Below are 21,779 nucleotides of genomic sequence, written 5' to 3'. Positions count from 1 at the left end.
AAATCCCTCATTTATAGTACTAAACCCCTGATTTATACAGTTGTATCATTTGACCACTCAGTGATCACGTGGCACCTAAATTCTAACGGATCTTCAAGTGTAGTAGATACATCCATATGAAAAAACCCAACTCGTTTCAATGCAAATTTTCCTTGGGATAGAGTGGTAGATCATATAGAGGGTATACAGTCGTACAAAATCAACCAAACCTATTAAAAGCAAAGGTTCATGCCTTCAGAAAATTCCCACAGGGTTTGGTCTAGGCCCACATTGAGGAGAGGTATATGCAAGGACTGTCAGAGATACCCCAAAATGAGGCACTTCATGCAGATCAATTTCAATTATATACCATGCAATTCTCTCATCCATAGGCTAAACAACCTGGATGTATGAATCTGCTGTGCTGGCTATTGTTTTCTTACAGCTGGCACAGTGGCTGTCAGAATTGCCAATCAGTGACTGAACGATTGCATGGCAGGTGCTGTTCAAAGAAAATATTCTCCCTGGCTCCTTTGACAAAATTGGATTGAAATTTTGGCTTTTGTCAAGCTGGGTTGTGCCAACAGGACCACCCACAGAGTAAATTTCAGTTGATTGAGCAAGAATTGTCTGAAAATCGATTCGTATACGGCCAGGTTAATACGAACAAAAAAGACAGAATGAACTACTGTTCCACAGCAATGCCTGAATGGAAATTGTATGATCTGATCATGTAGGCTTCTTGTATTGCATTGCTTAATTTTCAGATTTGGCTGGAGTATAGAGTCTGATTCTGAATCTATGCCAGTCCCACAATCTGCTATGATTGTACACAGATTGAAGTTGGGCCACTATTATAAAATAAGGTGACATCTTTTTTTCAGGCAGCAGTTTGCTAATTGTGGTACAATAGGCTATCATCTGGGACTGCCAAATGTCTGTTATGAAAAAAGATGTTAAAAATGTGTTTTCATCTTTTATTTGCTGACATTTACCCTTTTATGAAAAAAAAAACAAAAACCAAGTTCTTTACGTGCTTTCTGGGATTTAGGAAGTGCCTCCAACCAAAACTTTTTTATTTTACTTCTAGATAGATTAGGGATGAGTTAGAACACCTGTTGGGTTACTATTGTTATGTGGGGCTCCATTTAAGAATTGCCCTCACTTTTGTCTCAAGATATGAAAGAAAATCGGCAACGGGGACACATACCAATTAAAATACTAGTGCATTTCAAGCCATCCCTTATGCTACCAAAAAATGTATGTAAAAAAACATTTTGTGTCTGTTGTTGAAGCAGACTGCACAATCTACACATCAGTACACTCTTTGGAAGCCTGTAAATGATTATTATATATTTAAAGAGGCTCTATCACATATTAAAGAAGGGAAAACTGATGTGTATATAAAGTCTAAGCACCCAGAAATTCCTACACATTCCTGCAGTGGCCCCCCATTTCCTGTCCTAGCTGTATCTCAGACCACTCTGACATTTTCAGCAAATGTAGATGGCGCAGAAGTTAATTTCATCGGCAAAAATTAACACTATTTTAGTCGACTAAAATACGACTAAATCGGCTCAGATGACTAAAATACGATTAAAACTAAAATTGCATTTTATTCAAAAGACTATTGATTTAAACTAAATAGAAATTTGATGTCAAAATTAACACTTGTTCAAGCCTAATGCCATAAATAATAACTTTTTCGATTTTTACTTCAGGAATAGATGAGTTTGAAAATTCTAGAGAAATACTTAAATAATGCATTACCATTTAGCTAAATCCATTAGATTTTAGTCGACTAAAATGTACCAGATATTTTAATCAAATAAAATGTAATTTAAGTCAAGACTATGACTAAAACTAAATTGAAATTTGGCATCAAAATGAACATTGCTTCAACCTCCTGCCCAGCATTTGCTTTAAACCAGGCATGTCCAACCTGCGGCCCGGGGGCCGCATGCAGCAGGGACCTGCAGGCAATGCGGCCCACTGCCCCCTGACAATTTTTTTTTTTTTGCTGGGGAGGAAGGAAGTCGAGTAGGGGGCACCGCCACAGCGGCTTCCAACTAACTGTAGGCAAAGGCTGTCTCGGAGGGGATCATCCACCAGTTGTGTTAAATTAGTGCTGGGGGGGGGGGCGCAGCAGCGTGGGAAGGGCGTGCCAGGGTTTTATTACTTATATACCTTAACTATAGTATATATTTTATATGCGGCCCGAGAAAATTTGTCTACACTCAATGTGGCCCAGAGAAGCCAAAAGGTTGGACACCCATGCTTTAAACACTTGCACATAAAGCAAACCTTTTAGAATAAACCGATGTTAATAGAGAAATAAAGCTGAACATTTCACCTTGGCGTACACTTCACTGATGGTTCAGGTTTTCAAGTGACCCTGCATTTTGCACATAACAAAGTAATTTAAAAAATCTGTATAGGAAAAAGATCTTGTATTTTGGTAATTGTAAGGAGATTAGCATTTGGTCAGCATTTAGTATGTGCAGTCTTTATATTGTGTGCCTTTATATTTTTTCCCCCTTTTACATGCAGGTCGAGCTTTCCAGGAAAAATAACAGTTGTATATGTATTGAAACAGACTACTATACTGATAAGTATGTCAACTAGTGTTAAATGAATGCTTCCCTAGTGTGCTTACATGTAGGACTAAACTGTTATGGCTTATTCACACCAAATTGATATGTAACACGCTCTGCTTGCTGTAAATTAAACAACCCATTTAAAATGCATGGCCTGAAATGCACAACAGAACCTGCAAAAATAGGACAGGCTACATTTTATCATGGCTTAATGCAAGGACATTGTTTTTTGTCACACTACTTTGCAGCACCCATGCATCTTGAAAGTGCGCTGGGGTGCCACGCACAATGAATGGCAGTGCAGCGCACCAATGCATCTAAGGTGTTGCAGTAACTTGCGCATTATCACAGCGCAGTGGTGTAAATGGGCCCTTAGTTCAGTAAAGGACATTGCCAAGTGGACTGTAATGCATCCTCAGGCTCTTCCATGAGGACTGTAATGTGACCTCAGGCTCTGTGCAGAAGGTAGTGAGCTAATTCGAGAAGATTAGATGACAGTTCTGGGAAGCCCAGTCTACAAACTGTGATGTTACCATAGTTACAATGAAGGATTTTTTTGTAATGTTTTGGACAGTTTTAGGGACTCATGACTTGCATAAAACTGAATCATTACTTTAAAGAGAATCGACAACCTTTTTGCAGTTATTTTAGATTGGTATGCGTGTTCAGCTCAACATAAATATTGTCATCGTTGTAATGTTTTGAAGAAAAAAAACCTTGTTTAAATGTATTTTGTAGAATTTTATTTATATACCCATGTACAAATGTCACGTACCTGGTCCTGAAGCCGAAATGCTGAGAGGGCTCTCCTTGCGGCTCAGTGCTCGGTGTCCCTAAAGGTGGTAACAGGAAGCACGAAGCCCAAAGTAGCAGGGATTGCCAGCTGTGCCCCAGATGAGGGTTGGTGGTAGGGAGATCTCTCTACAGGTGGGCACCAGAGGAGGTGAGCACTAGGACCCAGGAGCGCTGAAGACGGTGCAGACTGCACACAGCTGGAAGTAGTTTGTAATGGAAAGTGAGGCAAGCAGGATTAACAGGTAAGTACTGAAGGTAGGTACTGCAGGCTGGGTACAGCAGATGGGCACCTAGGCGGATCACAGCAGAAGGCAGGGACGGAAGCAGAGGTCAGTAGTCAACAGATCAGATAGCAGAATCGTGATTAGGCAAGCTGGGGTCATACACATAGGAGATGACGAGAAGATCCGTTAACATTCCGAGGTCAGAGCCGGGAGCGAGACAAGAGAAATCCAAGAGCAAACCAGGTTGACAACAGGTGATCAGAAGCAGGACGCTGAAGACCAGTCAGCAAAGTCCATGTAGCACAGACATCCTTTTAAAGGCCTGAGGGTGCTGGAATCTGATGTCCATCACACGTCTTCGCCCTGGCGAACGTGTGTTTGCAATACGTGTGCGCAGTCATGTTGAGAATTGGTTAATATGCCAGGTCTGTGAGCGACTATTCTTGGGCTAGTTCCCTGACAACGAATTTGCTAATTACATATGCATGCATCACTTTCTACCTAATAGTAATGCAACCGTGACTGGGCTTCACTGCTTCACTTTTCAGTGTAATTTTCTAGAACAGGTCTGATTTTGTTAAATAGAGCAGACACTCTACATAGCTAATTAAACCTTTCTCAGCAATCATTAAATCAGATTACAGCAGGTAGGTTAAAGAGCGCATGCTAATCATCCAACACTCACCATTGACTTACTTTACTGGCTTGAGCCCCCTGCTAAGGTGCTTCTTGGGTAGGTTTCCAAAAAACAACAATATCTCTCCTGCGCTCAAGTGGTATGCGAGAAGTTGAATCTTCTAGGCGGTTTTATGACACAAATGAAGTGGTCTTGCTGCCCCCCTCAGGACCAAGGGTATCCAAAAGGCACTACAAGAAAACAACAAGAGAAGGGCGCACCGACCTTGTGCATTACCACTTAAAAGTTTATTAAAATCAAAGAAGGGTAGCGTACAATATACTCACAAACGTAGCATATGAACAAGCATATAGGAAATGGGCACCGCTCGCTTCCAGGACACTTCTCTACTGCTGGATAGCGTGATGGCGTCCTCAAAACCTGATGTGGCTTACGCGTTTCGAGGGAGGACCCTCTTCCTCGGAGCCAAAATCACCACTTTTGGCTCTGAGGAAGAGGGTCCTCCCTCGAAACGCGTAAGCCACATCAGGTTTTGAGGACGCCATCACGCTATCCAGCAGTAGAGAAGTGTCCTGGAAGCGAGCGGTGCCCATTTCCTATATGCTTGTTCATATGCTACGTTTGTGAGTATATTGTATGCTACCCTTCTTTGATTTTGATAAACTTTTAAGTGGTAATGCACAAGGTCGGTGTGCCCTTCTCTTGTTTTCTTGTAGCTTCTTGGGTAGGGACCCAACGCCTAGTTGGAGTTTACTCATGGCTTTAGATCCCTTCTTCTACCCCCACTACCTAGTAGCACCCAAGCCTCATGATTAGGTTCTCAACTGCTGAACTGCGCATTGTGGATAGATGTGGGAAAAGCCTCTACATCTGGGGGGGGGGGTGTATGCTCTGGCAAGGGAATAGTGGTGACAAAGCAAGTGAGAGTTGCACTTTTTTCACTGTAATATTTTAAGTAGACTGGTCGTGTTGTGACATTGCTGTTAAGGACCAATCTCCATTTTATTCTGTCTGTAATCTGATGATCTCAAATGCACCAGTTGAGGATGCTGAAACACCTACTGCAGGCTTCATGCCATCACTCCTACTGATTATGCCCAATGCCAGTGTAGCGTATGTTTTCATTAGCCGATGAACTGATTGCAAAAAGCTTTTCCTGTTGCATACTGAAATCGAATGGATTAATAGTTAATGCATTCAGGAAAATCTTCAAGTTATACTGGGCAATACCATGTGAATGTTTTGTGTTCAAATCTGTACTGGTAGATTTGGCAATGTAATTTAATGAACCATCAACCATGTTTATAAGTAATTGAAAAATAAATTGTTGCTTTGCCCATTCAGAACAAGGTGACATGTCCTCTTGCTAGCCTACACACTGGTACTTTCCTCCTCCTGCCCTCGTCCACTGCTCCATTCAGCTCTTGGAATCTTGGTTTAATCACTGTGTCAGCTGAGCACAAAATGGCAGATTCACTTTACTATAACTTGCTGGTAAAATCCAACTTTTTATTATACACTGTATGATTATATTCATAGATATACTGTATTCCTACATGTTCCCACAGGAGGTGAGATAGTTGATTAGCATAGACAGAGCATCAACATCAAGTTATTTGGCATTACCTTTTTAATACACATGTAAATGAATCTTACCACTGGTAAAATTGGAACATCTGCAAGTTTATTCAGACTAGGAATATGGCAGTTGTAATGAACTAAATAAACCCAAAATAAACATTTATTATATTGCAGCTTACCAAATCTTAGATGTGATGGCTGCATTTGTTTAGTTTTTTTAGGCTTTTTCTCCTTTTCTTTTTATTTGTCGATCTAGCCAGTAAGTCTGTTTTTCAAAAGAGCAAGCTCTCTTTCAGATGTATCAGTTAAAGGGAAAAAACATTTACCACTAACAGGGATGCTTAAAACAATCGGCTTTTATTTATTTAAAAAAAAAACATTGTTCCAAAAGGAAAACAACTGTTTTCTTTAACTGTTTATAAAGGTTGAGTTTGGCTTATGTTTGTTAGTGTATTTAAATCTGCTAGTATAGCTAACACTACCCCCCCAACCCCCCAGACTAAGAATGCTGCTTTCCAAATGTATCCCCTATATTCCTTTATCCAGAGTGGGGGCACGAATACAGGAGCTATGTTGCTGGCCAGATCACCAGGTGAAAACAGAGGGGGAAAGCCTAAGGAAATAAAACTAATGCAGCCACCAAATCGAAGGATTGGTAAACTGCATTACATTTTTTATTGTGAGTTTTTTGGCAGACCCAGCTAGGACAGGGGCTTTTGGCGGGGACTATAGACCCTGCCATTTGGGGGGCTCTATTCTTCGGGAGGTGGGTACCTGGGGACATTTTGGAGTGGTTTTTCTTCGGATTTCGGTCCATGTCTCCCCAAAACACACAGACTCTGGGAACCTAGGATCTGGATACATATTTTATGCCTCTGTGCCCAAACCAGCAATGACTGTTCAACCCCCTCCTAGACTCAGAGATTCACAGCAGAAGATTATAATCACTTCAGACAACCTGATGTTGGTGTCATTGCTGCTTCGTGTAAGTCTGTTTATAAAGGTGTCTTTCTCTCATTGTATAATTCCTACATTCTGTGCCTCCTAGGTGAGAATTCCCATTGTTAGTTGAGTTGCCTATTGTTTCTGTCTTGTCTCCTTATTCTCTTGAAGATGTGATTTAGTATTGTGTCCACTTTACCTCGTTACCAAACTATTTTGGAATGTTTGTTTGTCAGATGTTCATTAGCTGTACTGTTAGATGTACTGATGACATTGCTGTTTAAAATTTGCATTGTTTAGGATAATGTGATCAAGCTCTTTTCTGATTTTTGTGTGGTAAAAATTATGTGTGAACTTACAATAAAGAGTTCCTGTTTGTACCTAAGTTATGTTGTCTAGTTTTTGGGTGCAATGCTCAGCTAGAATACTTGGTTTCTGGTTCCAGAGTGAATGAAGCTGTATCTTGGCAGAGGCACCCAGGTGGGGTGCCAGGTGGTCCATCACAGGTTTAATTCCACTTTAAATATATCTATAGCCAAAACTTTTCTTTATTTTTTTTGAGTGGGAAAGGATTACAACTTAGTCAGAGGCTGTGGTGGAGAGATTATTTCACTTTCTGTCTGTCCCCAGGGCAGGAATTGAGGAAATTGATTGAACAGCAACACAGATAAAAGTAATAATGGTTTGTTAAGCAAGGGACTGTTAGAAGCCCTGTAAGTTTTTATTGTACATTTCCTTGTTGCAAATTTCCCCTCATCCCTAATTTCTGCCATCTTATAGAAAATGTCAATATAACTGCCCACATCCCTCTGTATGCAAGACAGTGGATTATCCCACATATATTATGGCCTAGTACAGCCATACCCAAAACCAGGCTTTTATTTTTTCCCCCCACTTTGACAGAACAGAAGGTAGGCACCTTTTGATGTCAACTTGGCTGGGGTAACCTGGCTGTCAGTTGGGCAGTTTATCTCTGATTTACACACCTTAAGTGTTGGAAGCACTTTAGGAACAAAGCATTGCAATTGTATGCACAAGCCTAACCCTGTTTTGTAAAAAATACACTAAAATTACCCTTTATAACAGCTCTAACACAGTAGGAGAATTTAAAAGGGCTATTGTTGCATATTCTTTATTTGTTTTGATATATTACGAGTTAAAGTACACCTATCCCTAATATTGTGCGTGGATGTATAGCTAGTCAGTCAAAGCCTGAGTTTTTAGTAAAAAAAAAAAAAAAAATCAGCACAAGGGACAATACTTACTATTAATCCGATGTGTTCCTTGTACTGCTGGCTCATGTTTCCCTTAAAATATCATCCTCCATATTTTTATAATATTGAAAAATGAATATGAATGTGTATAGGCTGCCTACAGCTAAGACTGTTTGCATATGCAGCAATTCTCTAATTAGATAGATCGGGAGAATCGATGACTTGTTCATTTACAATTTGCCTGAACATTTTCATGTGGATAAGTCTGATCTGTAGAGAAGGATCCATGCAATCCGATGTATAATTTTCTGCAGATCAGTCCTATCTTCATACACACTATCTATTTTGGAGGATTACAAACTCCAAATCATTCATTACTAAAAGTAACATTTTTTAGTCTTGTCAGAGTCTGCATTGGTATTACAATGTAATCCTAAATTCACTATGAGCACTGCCATGTCAAATTGTTGTTTGGAGAGTGAGAGGTAGGTTTTGGGTTAAATTTGACTTGTACCTGGATATATACCCTTTACACATTGCATGAATACAGCGGTACTTGGGGCCCGTAGTATAACGGCAGATAATACGCTTGCCAGTACTCTGCAATGATACTCTACTCCTTTAATAAAATGCTGACCATGGTGTAGAGAGTGCTGTATGTTAGAGCTAGTCTGCTTAATGCAGTGGAGGAAAGACCTGTCCCATTATTTTATGACTTGTCTTAATGCAGTAGATTGGAGGAAAGACCTGTCACATTATTTTATTAGTTCATGTGGGCAAACTATCCTCTATTTTTATTTTTTTTTGCCCATTTTTTTCAGGCTCTGTTCACATCTAGGCATCCCGTAACTACGCAAATCGCGGGACGCGCTTGCGATTCCTAATACTTCTAATTGCACCCTGATCGTGGCACGATTTTTGATGAATCGTTGTAAAATCATGAAACAAAAATCGCAGGAAGCCTGTCAACCAAGAGAAGTTCCAGAACTTCTCTTGAGTGACAGGCGTCCCACAATTCTGTTTGCATTCTTTTATCGTGATTTCTCAGATGACACTTGCTCCAAAATCGTGCAGCGATTGGGGTGTCGTTGGAAGTAACGGGGATCACAAGCGCTTCCCGCGATTTGCTTCGATTCAGAATCCCGGGCAGAATTGCAGTGATTCCACCCGTGATCCGGGACGCTAGATGTGAAAAGAGCCTTAAGCTTTTGTTGGTCAGGGCTGAGTAAAGCCTTGTGCAGACGGTGCGTGAGTAGCTTCCCATAATGCCATCTACATGCACCCTTACAAGAATTGCGTCATATCCCCTACATAAAATTTAGCAAATAGATGTGCCCAGGAATGCCTGTATTAGAACCAGTTACGCAAAGAGTTTGAGTTACTATAAATTAGAGTGTGCAAAATATGGTGCAGCTCTTCATAGAAACCAATCGGTTTTCAGTTTTTTTTTTGTCAAAGCATAATTGAACAAGCTGAGGTTAGAAGCTTGTTGGCTACCATGCTCAGCTGCACCAGATTTTTGCACTCTCCAGTTTTAGTAAATCACCCACAATGTCATACAGTAAAAAAAAAACTGCATGCACACATAGGGAAATACCTCATATCTCCCATGACTCATTAGGCTGTATTCACTCGGAAGAGAACTGAACAGGAGGTATTTATTCTATACACTTTACAACACGGAGGTAAATAACAACAAAAAAACATCAGTAAACAGATGCTACAGCTCCAACAGCTGGCTAAGTATGGTATAATTTAAATTAGCGATATTCAGCATTTTATATTTAACTGTCAAAAAGAAATCTAAAATTATTCTTTAGTCCTGAACATAATATAGAAAATATCTACAGACCTTCCCTTTACCAGGGATCTGCTTTCACTCAGTAAGGTGATATCTTATAAATTGGTATTAGTTGTTGGTGGTGTTGGTTTCTGTTTGTGAATATTTATTTCTACTTAACAGTTATCGGTGATCTCCAAACCCATCCACCTCATCCCCGAAGCCTTAGGGCTTATTCACACTTGATTAACTTTAAAACATTTAACAAACGCTCTACTAGTGTTAGTATGGGCAATAGACTTGCATTAATGAGCTCACCCTCAGGTGAGATTCTTCCTAGAAGGGTGAGCTCTTGGCGGTGGGATGGTGATTGAATTTGAACACTAAGGCTCCTTTCGCATGGTCTGCTCCATCGGCGGACTCTGTGCTGCTCAGAGGGGGATCGAAACACTGATCCCTGCTGAGCAGGCAGGTGACATCTCCCTCTCCACTCTGTGTGCGGAGAGGGAGGTGTCAGAGCCCCACTGCTCTCTATGGGGAATCGGATGAGAGCGGACCACCTGTCCGCTCTCATCCGATCCCATCTGATCTAATCCCCTGGACGGATGGAAAATAGGGTTTCCATCCGTCCGGATTTCACGGACAGGATCAGATGGGGATGGCATAGGGTGTCAGCAGACATGTCTCCCCTGACATCCGCTGCCCCATAGGGATGCATGGAGGATCCGATCAGATCCACCTAAAAAAACTGACAGGTGGATCTGATCGGATCGTTCGTGTGAAAGGACCCTAATGGAAAGTGGAACACTCGTTTTTAAGCATTCATTTGGACCAAGAAGCACTGGTTGAACACAGCAGTTGTTAATAGGAGATTGCATTCACCATTGTTTTACAATCACTTTATTTGTTTTTATATATTTTTTATTTTATTTATTGCATGGACCATTGTTTTGCACAGATCTGAATATATATATTATTTTTTTTACATACTGCTAGCGGATTTAATCCACGTTGTTTTTCGTGTATTGAACACTTTGGTTTATTAGTATTTTTGTGTGTGTGTGTGTGTGTGTGTGTGTGTGTGTGTATATAATTTTTTTTTTTTCTAACACTTATAATTAGTACAGTACTGTTTAGAATTGTGACCCACATTACTGTTTGAGACCCAGGAAAGCATTGCCATGCTCAGACAGGCGACTGCCTTCAATGACGATGACCATTGAAGGTTAGAATAGCGAATAGCTGCGGCCACTCAGCCCATACAATGCATTCTATTAGCTGGCCACCCACGGCTATTTGCACAGATACGTCATTCCAGCCACAATCCACAGATTTCTTGCTACTGAAAATAGCAGTTTGCTGAATGCCCATGTGAAAGGGCCCTACCTTTTTGGAGTTGTGAAGTCTTACAGGAAAGCCTTTGTTTAACTTTTCAGAACAATAAGAGTGAAAGAAAAGAGAGGGTTATGATGAATTGATTGTATGTCATGAAGCGCAGTATGTTTACTAAAACAAAAAATTGTGTGTACCATCATGAATGCTTTGTTTTTTATGTAGTGTTTGCCAGGTATACAAGTATATGTTGTATATATTACTGGGTACACCTTCATTTCCTTCCATGTAAATGTTTGTCATGTTATGCCTGTAAGAGAAGGTACTTAAAGTAGAAATTAACAGTTTCTTTAGGCAAAGTATGAAGCAATTCAAAGCGGTATTAAACCCAAAAACAAACATTTATTATATTGCAGCTTACCAATTCTTAGATATGGTGGCTGCATTAGTTTTTTAGGCTTTCCTTCTTATAGTTTCATCTGGTGAACAAGCTCTCCTGCAGATGTAGCGGTTAGACGGTTGAGACAAATCATTTAACACTGCCAGGGTTGTTTACAATGATCAGCTTTTATTTATGTAAAACCTTCATCCCAAAAGGAAAACCGGTTTGCTGTAATTGATTATAAAGTGTTGGTAAAGCTGGAGTTTGGCTTCAATTTGTTAGTGTATCTAGTTCTGCTAGGCCTCCTCCCACTGTAGATTATCCAGTAATCCACCTTAACCAAAAGCAGTCACTGTCCAAATCTTGTAGACTTTCACATTTCTAAAATATATGGCTTCTTAACCAATGGAACCAAGTTTAAATCAACTGGATTAACTCTCCCCTGTGTGTCAGTGGTGACCTTTATTTGTTAAACCATGTACTTTTGAGTTAAATTCCTTTAAAAGGACCCAACCTTTGCAAGGGTAAGCCCTCCTTTTTACTGATCATTTGAAGCAATTGTCTGGAGCTTTTTGCAAAATAGGTGGGAGATCTTGTTGTAATATTACCCTGGCACTATCCTCTAATATATCCAACAGAAAACATTTATACTTCCCATATACCCCCAGAGATAAAATGGGGAAGATGGGAAAAGAGAGGATTTTACTATGCAACAAAATCAAAAAGAAAAGATCTCCATAAAACAACATATTTACTCCCAACAATAAAAGCAGTACGATATAAAAACATATATCATCACCTACAAACAAATATCGAAAGTACACATTTGGACATCTGAGGCACAGTAAAATCTCCCCCCCCCCCCCCCCCATTTTTTTCTCTGGGGGAATATGGGAATTAAACCTTTCTATTTGAAAAAATTAAAAGTGCAGCGCTTTTAAAAACATATGACAAATCACATAGATCACATTGATGTCCAAAATTTATGACAGAAAAGAAAAAAGTCTGAAGTAAAAAGTGCAAACTGGTGACACCAATGTTAGTGATATAGATCTTTAGAAAAGTGTTTCAGCGATCTTCCATCACCCATGTACACAGTGCAAACTCACCAAAATAAGTGACTGCCACTACAGCAGCATAACCGCTTCAGTCAGCATGTTGCTCAGACATGGATCATATGAATATAGGGGTTCCCATGACATCTCATTAAGAGCCTCCGATACTGAATAAATAAAGCTCACCAGGAGCCAAGAGAAGATTCCAATAGTGTAGTACTTTTGATGTAAAAAGCATATAGACAGCACATGCAGGACAATGAATCATGCATCTAAAAGCCAATGTTGACCCGGAATTGAACAGTGCCGTGATGTCCACACCAAATTCTCTGCCCTGATGATGCCTTTCGCCCAATGGGACGTTATCAAGGGATCATGTGATGCTGATGTACATTCATATAAATAGACTGCCTACACCTTTTACACAGTTAGCCACTAATTAATGTCGCCAGATGTATTGTGTCGGCCATCTTTAAGGAGTCCTGGAAGTTACCATGGATCGCTTAGCCGGAAATAGCAGAGCCGCCCAACGGCCATGATGTAGATTTAATAAAGTTCTAATTTTAAGTGGGGATACAGCAAAAACTTGCTGCAAACAAATAACAAATTGGTGAACCAAGTCAGTTACACAATATAGTTATATATGCCAAAATGAAAACACAAAATTACTTTGCTAACTTTACACAGCCATAACGATTACATTATGCAAAAAACATATATGTGATATTTAAAATATATAAAAATGTTTTTAGAAATTTTATTTAAAAAATGTAAAGAGACCAGTTCCCTAAAATGCAATTATACATCCCGATCTCGCTTTTCTCTTTAACTGTGCCAACCTGTTGCAAGCATCTAAGCTTGCTTTCTCCCACAGCGTTCAAGTCCATTCAAATGCGTGGGAACTTTAGCTTATATGCCTGCGATGCCAATGATAAATCCAAGAGACATCTAACTCTGTTATTTTTTAAGGGAAAACGCCTCATTAGACCCGCTCTTGATAAGTCATCAGCATTTCCTTTGATGGTCAGAGTGAGCTCCTGCCTCATCTACTACTGCAATAGTGCAGACAGTGGGAGCCTTCTTCCCACTCAAGCCAAAGGGTTCAAGGCCAGAAGTCTTCTAACCCCTCTGCTCGCCTTTCTGTATGAAGATGCACCCCTACTTCTCTATTTTAGCAGCCTAACTTCCTGCTGGGTGTTTTACCCCCTCTGTATTTGGGTAATTAAGTTGTTCCTTGTGGCCTTTAGCGTGTATCCTCAAACTGGAATTTTTTTAAGCTGCCTCCTTCACCCTGCTGGTTTTATTGCACCCTACTGTGCATCTTCCCTGCTTTCTTCTGTGTTTTCTGCATCTGGAGGAATCTGATCCTTACCTCCTATAGGAGCATATCCTTGGGAATAGCATCCTACCCAGACTTGCACTTATACCTACAGATGCTCAGTATCCTCCTGACACTTAGAGGCCATGCTGACAGCTCTGTTTTTTATGATCGTCCTAGTGCTTTTTTATGGCAGCCCCTTTGTGGAACACTCATTAGACCCTCCATTAAGATGGTCCATTTCCTGGAGCATCCTATCTTCTACAGACTTGATCTGAGCATGGATGTTCATGTGTCTAGCACTTGTAGTCTTAGATGACTGTCAAATGGGGCTGTTCAGCTCAAATCTTTGCTTATGGAGTGCATTTTCTGTGGACCTTCAATTTCTTCCCTATGTGTAGCAGACTTTTTCCTGTCCCTTCTTGATGAAGAATGTGAGTTTGATGAAGGATGTCCTTCTACTATTCTCTGTTTCCTTGTTCCCTTCAGCTTCTTCCCAGTAAATTTATTTTTTCTTGTTGACCACATTTCTTTCTTGGTCTAGTTTTCTTTCCATTCAGGTAGAGCATTTTTCCACCTGTTTTCTTGGTGAAATTTTGGTTTTTCAGTTGAATTTACAATTTTCACTGTATTCATAGTTTTCACCAGGTTGATTCTATGTGCTCTCCCCTGTCTTGCATAGCTCTTTTCTTCATTTAACCTTGTATTGAGTGTTGACTTCTTCAGATACTCTGTTAGGACATGGTGCCTTTAACCATTTGACCTTTCAGAGGATGTTGTCCACCTTTCGGTTGGACTGCTTTTTGGACGTCTCATCCTTTTTAGAATTCCTGTTTCTATCAATGGACGGTAAAGTAAAAAGTATTCTTGTATTTACCTTAAAATCTTTTGCTTACAGTTTTGCCTATGTTTTTTAGTACTTTCATGCGTTTAATATATATGGTTAGACAGCATTTCAGCTGCAAAAAAATGTCAAAGCATGCTATGTAAAATAATCTGTGGGATGTTTTGTGCTCCTTAGAAGTAATTTCACAGATTTAGCTACAAAAGATTAGTAGTAGTGGATCCCTGTTATAATTGTTATAAAATGTGACTTATCAGGCAGGGTATACTATATCTGTACTTTTTCACTTAAATAGTGGACAATGCTGTGCTCTGCATTCTTTCACTTCATAAAATATTTCACCGTTACTTTACTATATCTTGTGTTACTCTTCACAGATCTAAGAAAATGGGAACTACTAAAGTCTGGTCTCTTCAAAGATGTGCTAGCGGGACAGGTTAAAGACCAGAACTGGACTGAGGAATCTACTTGACAACCATCAGGTGTGAAACGAACGGAATCTGTCAATTTACATTTTTAAGTATGACTTTTATTTATTTCTTCAATTAAATACATGAGTACATTTTCTTTACATAAGACTACATAATTTGTTTAAATAAGATAATTAAATGCCTCCATTTAGGTTTCATAAAGTCTGTTTGCTATCAGTTCACCTTTTGGGACTTTAGATATGCACTAAGAGTTCATACACATGTACACTGCGGTTACTGCGTGCCCGACTAGCATTCAGACTGATTTTCTGCAGGACAAGTAGAGCTAAGCTGGACTCTGCTTATTAAGTCTTTAAACTATTCACTGGCACATATGCTGGTGTACAGCACAATACATACGAACAGCCCTGTATTGGGAGAAACCAGTGAGCAGGCTTGGCAAAGGTCTGTTTGCCCTGCAGCAGGAGATTTTGCATCCATTGGGGTTGATTTACTAAAACTGGAGAGTGCAAAATGTGGTGCAGCTGTGCATGGCAACCAATCCGCTTCTAACTTCAGCCTATTATCTTAAGCTTTGACAATAAAACCAGGAAGCAAAGCTCTTGCAGATTTTGCACTCTCCAGTAGTAAATCAACCCCGTTTGTCTGCTTTGTTAAATACTATTAATTTTTTGACTTTTCTTCTCTACTTTGAATTGTAAAATACATGTTGCTTTACAGTCACTAACAAAATATAATTATTCATGTTTAAAAGGTGGTATGTGTTAATGTTCTGAAATTACTGAATGAAATGTACAATGCAAAGGCTGGGAGAATTTACAAAAAAAAAAAAAAAAATGCAAATACACCACAATCGGAAAAAAATAGTTAATCATGCAATATGGACATTCTGGCCTAATCCCATGTTGTCCATTGTGATCACAGAGACAAGCTGGTGCTATAATTTACAGCATACTGTATAACCGTTCAACAAATTATGTGCCATATACAGTATAGTGAATCTGCAAGAATCTATGAAACGGATGATGTAAGCAGCTGACTAAAAAGTTTGTGTATGGCCAACATCAGATGTTGAAACAATCTGTACATGCCCATTTCCTTAACTTCCAATGGTATATGTTTTTCTCTATTGTGTGAACATTTTAAAATCCACATTAAACTAGGTTTAACTTTTTTGTATCTGTAGCCATTGATTAAAGGTATTTTTTCTTTTTCTTTTCAGAGCATTATTATAGAGATGCTATGACGAGAAATGTTTGTTTAAAATTGTTGTAGAGTTTGTTCTGGACAAGTTCGCCACTGTTTTTCTTGCCTAAAAAAGCCAATTAGAGTATAAACAGAATACCAATAAATGGATACACAATCTGAATGTTCATGTTATGTACAGACTTGGAACTTTTACAAACAACCCCATGTTTTCTTCTTTGTAAAGCAACGTGTACATTCTGTATGTTGCCCCTTTCAAATGTCAAGTCCATTCCATTTTGTTAAACATGTATTGGGTTAATTTCATCCAGTACCATCACCCATGTCTTTCTTCTGTCTTTTGGAGCTTTAGTAGGGACTTCTTTTGCCCTTAAAACCTACTCCTTTTTTTTTCTTTTTTCTGCTACTATATTTTCCTATAGAAAAATAAGGAATAGGAATTACAGCCTAATGTCTAAAGTGTACTGTGAACATATCTATAGGGGTAGAGACTTCTAGGAATTTTAGATAACCATGGCCTTTATTTAAGCTGGGTTCACACATGCTACGGCCGTAGCTCACAGCGGGGGTCCGGTGCTTCCTTGTTCACCGATTCAGGTGCGAATCAGGTTAGAATTTTTGCCTGAATTTGCACCTGATTCTGGGGCAAAGATGCACAGGACCCTTTCCAATAGCAGACCGCGGCCACCCCAGAGGTGTGTAAACCATTGATAGCCAATCACACTCTCTTGTCATGTAAATTGGATGTGGGGGAAATGGCATTCCAATGCGCGTAAGTGTGAACCCAGCCTAAATTATTTAAAACACAAAGTGATAGGTCATACATTGTAATGCTAAACTCTAGATAAAAAGGAACCTAGGAGGATAGAAAAATGGTGCAGACTGATATCCTGATCCATACTACTTAGGCCTCAGGCACACTGAACATTATCAAAACGTCAGTAGAAAGCTGTAGCTGTAGAAGAAGTTTTTCAGCTTTTTTGCAGTAGCATTTTCAGCATTTTTTAGCTGTAGCGTATTTTAGCTTTTTTTTCAAAACTATACTCCTAAAAAAGCTTATGGCTCAAAAGCGTTGATAAATGCTGAATAACCACATTTTTCAAAGTTTTTTGGGCATTATTCAGAGTTTTTAAGCTTATATCAGAGTTAGAACGATTTTACAGCTGAAAAACTCCTCTCAAAACCCACTAGTTCTGGGGTTTTTTTCCAGCCAGAAAACACCCCTGCCAAAAACTGCTGATAACAGCCTATGTGTGCATAGACACATAGGATAAGATGCTGGGGAGTTTACTGGCTGCAGAAAAAAACGTCTGTCGCAAAAAAACAGCAGCTGGGAAAATGTCCAGTGTGCATGAGGCCTAAGGGCTCTTTCACACGGGCGATCGGTTTTTTGGCTCCGGTCCTTTTTTTTTTTTTTTTCACGGAGCGGATGACACTTGTGTTATCCGCTCCGTATGTCCGCATATCATTCCATCCGTTTGCAGATGATATACGGACATAATGTAAGTCTATGGGCATTGCGGATGTCAGCGGATGACACCGCTGACATCCGATTTTGCTTCCTTTCCATTTTTTGAACGGAGGAAAAATAGGGTTCTGTTCCGTTCCAAAAAAACAGGACAGAACTGAAAGGAAGAAAATCGGATGTCAGCGGATTGTCATCCGCTGACATCCGCAATGCCATTGACATACATTATGTCCGTAAATCATCCGCAAAAAAATAGGATGATTTGCGGACATACGGAGCGCCCGTGTGAAAGGGCCCTTGGTGAGTCACTCGCCTACCACAATCATGCAATCAGTAAAGTCTGCAAAATGTGAGATTCCTGTGTGCCTCTTTCCAGGTGTTTGACTCTCTATGTAGTGAATCCAGAATCAAACACTGTAAAAAACATAAAATGCTCGATTTACATCTATGCATGTTGCATTTGAGCGTTTCTTCAGTGCTTTTTGCTGTGCTTTCTGTGATTTTGTCACGATTTTATTTTTTTATTTTGTTTTTTTTGGGGGGGGATTTGTTGTTGGCTTTAAAAATGCAAATCGCTGGAAAACCTTGGTTAAAAACGCTGTAAAAACACACTATATTCTTTTCTGCAGCCTCTCCATTGAAGTCTATTGAACCAAAAAAGCAAAAGAAAGCACCGTTTTGCATTTAAAGTCCCTGATCCTTTCCAAAAATGCAGAGGCACAAAAATGCATTGATTTGAATGTGTTCCATAGGAACCAATGTTAAAAAAAACATCCTGCGTTTCTGCAAAAAGCATGAAAAAATGCATTGGTGTGAATAGAGCCTTAGCAAACGCAGCTTCCATTTTTCTATCCTCAATTTCTCATTTAAAATGCTGGTTGATAATAATGGTTTTCCCAAAACACAGTACATTAGAAAACAAAGCCTTAAAATATGGTAACCAAGAGAGTGGTAAGCACAAACTTAATCCACAATGGAGAAAGAAGAGTCTCAGTTATAAAGCAACCGTATTGTCTTACTGCAGCCATGCTGTAAAATAAGGCAATGTGCTCTACAGATGTGAATTACATTTTCCTTGCTTGTGGAATTTGAATCAAGTGAAGCTCCACTGATTTTTATATGAATGAGAGATGGGGGTGTCAGGAGGAGGAGGAGGAGAGCTTGGTTACATGACGACATCATGTGATCACCTTATCCACCTATCACAGAGTGTTCTCTGGGTTGTTATGCAGAAAACGCTCTAGATGGACACTGCTGGCTCCACACTGCAACCTGCATTTTAGGAATTGCGCATAATGCAGGCATAGTTTGGGGAAGAGCACTGCAGTCTCCGTTGGAAAGAACCAATAGCATCTGCTCTCTATAATAAATACCTTCATAATGCTAAAGCATTATAATTTAAAGAGGTTGTAAACCCACTTCACAAACTTTTACCTATAGGTAAGCCTATATTAACCACTTAAGCCCCGGAGGATTTGGCTGCTAAAGGACCAGGGGTTTTTTTGCGCTTTTTTACTGCGTGACTTTAACGGACAATTGCGCGGTCGTGCGACGCTGTACCTAAACGAATTTGACGTCCTTTTTTTCCCACAAACAGAGCTTTCTTTTGGTGGTATTTGATCACCTGTGCGATTTTTTGATCACGCGCTATAAACAAAAAAAGAGCGTAAATTTTGCAAAAATAACAATATTTTTCACATTTTTTTATATGAAATTCCCCCAAAAAAAAAGTAAAAATCTAAATTTTTTAACATTTTTCGGCCAATTTGTTTTATGCTACCTATGTTTGGTAAAAAAAATCGCAAAAAGCGTATTTTGATTGGTTTGCGCAAAAGTTATCGCGTTTACTAACAAAGGGAAAGATTTTTGTCATTTTTGGTGTTTTTTTTTTTTAACGCGTAATGGCGGCGATCTGCGATTTTTTTTTCGGTACTGCAACATTGCGGCGGACAGATCGGACCCTTGACTGACATTTTTGACACTTTTGGGGTTACCAGTGACATTACTGCAGTAATCAGTGCTATACATATGCACTGTTACTGCAAAAATGACACTGGCAGGGAAGGGGTTAACTTTATTGGACAGGGAGGGGTTAAGTGTGTCCTAGGGGCGTGATTCTAACTGTGTAGGGACATTCCTATTGGTGTAAAAGCAAAGATCAACCGTTCTACATAGTAGAACGGACAGATCTTCACTTTTACACAGGGAGAACTGACAGGCAGCTTGTTTACACAAGCTGCTCTGTCTTTCTCCCTTCACAGGAGCGATCGCAGTGTGACTGGCGGACATCGAGTCCGCCGGTCACACGCACTGACTTGCCTGTGAACGAGCCGCGGCGGGCGCGCGCCCGCCCGCGATAGGCTCGCAAGTCAGTGACAGGCGAGTGACGTACCGATACGTCACTCTGCCTGGCCGGGGCTGACCGCCGCAGTATATAGTCGTGCGGCGGTCGGCAACCGGTTAAGGCTTGCCTATAGGTGCTATAAATATCTCCTAAACATGCACCGTTTAGGAGATATTTACAGTGCATACTGCCGATGACATCATTGGCGCATGCGCTCTGAAGGAACGGCCACCCGTGCCGTTCCTTCAGAGCCCAGTGCCGTGAACGGTGGCTCCCGTGCGCACGCGCGGGAGTGAGGTAATCGCACCTCCGGCCAATCAGATGGCCGGAGGACGCGAAGCAGGAGGACTGGACATGTCAGCCGTCTTTTCGCTGAGGGGGCTTCGTTTTAAGCGAAGTACTTCAAAATGAGCTAGTATGCGATAAAAATAATAATAAATGCTCAGCTTATTGCAGGTAAAAAGTGTGCAATTTTTTTTTTTTCACCCTGAAGCCTGTAAAGCATTGCATCCACGATCAGATCACTGGTGCAATGCCAGGATCCTGCAGACTCTGTCGGCTGTTTGCCCATACCTCCCGTACAGGCAGACAGTAACTACACTGTAGGAGGAATAAATGAACTACAAGAGTGCTCACCAGCACCCTCTCAGTTCATTGAGAACTACAAGCCATCTACCACAATATCAGATGTTACTTGTAGCTCATTCGTTCACCTGAAGCTGTAAATGAATGATGCAGCCCTGTGGACAGAGCCGGGCACATCCACGCTGTTTTTGGATTGTTACAGGGGGTGCAGGAAGATGATCCCCCACCTGCTGCCACAGTGAGGGAATGGGGGAAGGCATTGCGGGCAGGTGCTTTTTGGTAACATTTTGCGTGTTACACTCTAAATACAGTAAGGGTATAACCAGTTACCAAGGAAAGGTAGTTGGATGTTTTTTTTTTTTGGGGGGGGGGGGTAAGGGGAAGTGGGTGCCTGGATGTGACCACCCCCCTTTCCTTCACATCATAGGTCCTAGAAAACTATTCACAAAGCGCAGAGCGGCTTGTGCATGCACAGTGGGAATTGACTGTGAAGCCGCAAGGTTTCTCTTACTTAAGATGCCGGCGCCGGGACCTAAAGCCGATTTGTAGAATGAAGTGAGGACAAGGCTGGATCCTTGGACAGGTAAGTGTCCTTATATTAAAAGTCAGCAGCTACAATATTTGTAACTGCTGACTTTTTATTTTTGTGGGGGGGGGGGGGATGAAGCTCCTCTTGTACAAATGATGAACACAAGAATATAAAATTACAGCTATTCCTCTCTGTATTTTATTTTATCAGTGTTAGCCAAGTTAAGCAGATTGTTCTCTATGGTCTGTTGAGGGACACGGCTTGATCATAATTAGGCAACCTAGGGTTATACAGTAGAAAAAGACGCTAGGCAAATAGAAAACTGAAGGCCAAACCCCCTTGAGGCTATAACCCCCTATCACCTCACACCTGCTTGGTGTCCTCAGGCAAATGGATGTCTCTTTTCGGCTTCATTTTTGGCTTGAATTAGAAAACCTGGACATCTCTCTAGTTAGCCAATGATCACAGGTTTTCCCAGTTCTTTATACTGATGTTGGCAGTGAGTAACCCATCTGTGTTCCAGTTTTCACAGGACA

The 21,779-nt window shown here is 40.4% G+C and overlaps 1 protein-coding gene across 2 annotated transcripts in view; it reads left to right on the top strand.

Annotated features, from left to right (window-relative positions):
• Nucleotides 1-21,779, top strand: part of PLAG1 (PLAG1 zinc finger) — a 73,269-nt gene that overhangs the window by 43,241 nt on the left and 8,249 nt on the right. For both annotated transcript variants that reach the window (XM_082258001.1, XM_082258000.1), the window contains exon 2: nucleotides 15,058-15,162. The gene's annotated coding sequence lies outside the window, so the exon portion shown is untranslated. The remainder of the gene's footprint in view (nucleotides 1-15,057; nucleotides 15,163-21,779) is intronic.

This window comes from Pelophylax lessonae, assembly GCF_965119305.1.
Source record: "Pelophylax lessonae genome assembly, chromosome: 5".
Classification (NCBI taxonomy): domain Eukaryota; kingdom Metazoa; phylum Chordata; class Amphibia; order Anura; family Ranidae; genus Pelophylax; species Pelophylax lessonae.
The sequence above is the reverse complement of the archived record's forward strand: the minus strand, read 5'-3'. Positions and strand labels throughout refer to the sequence as shown.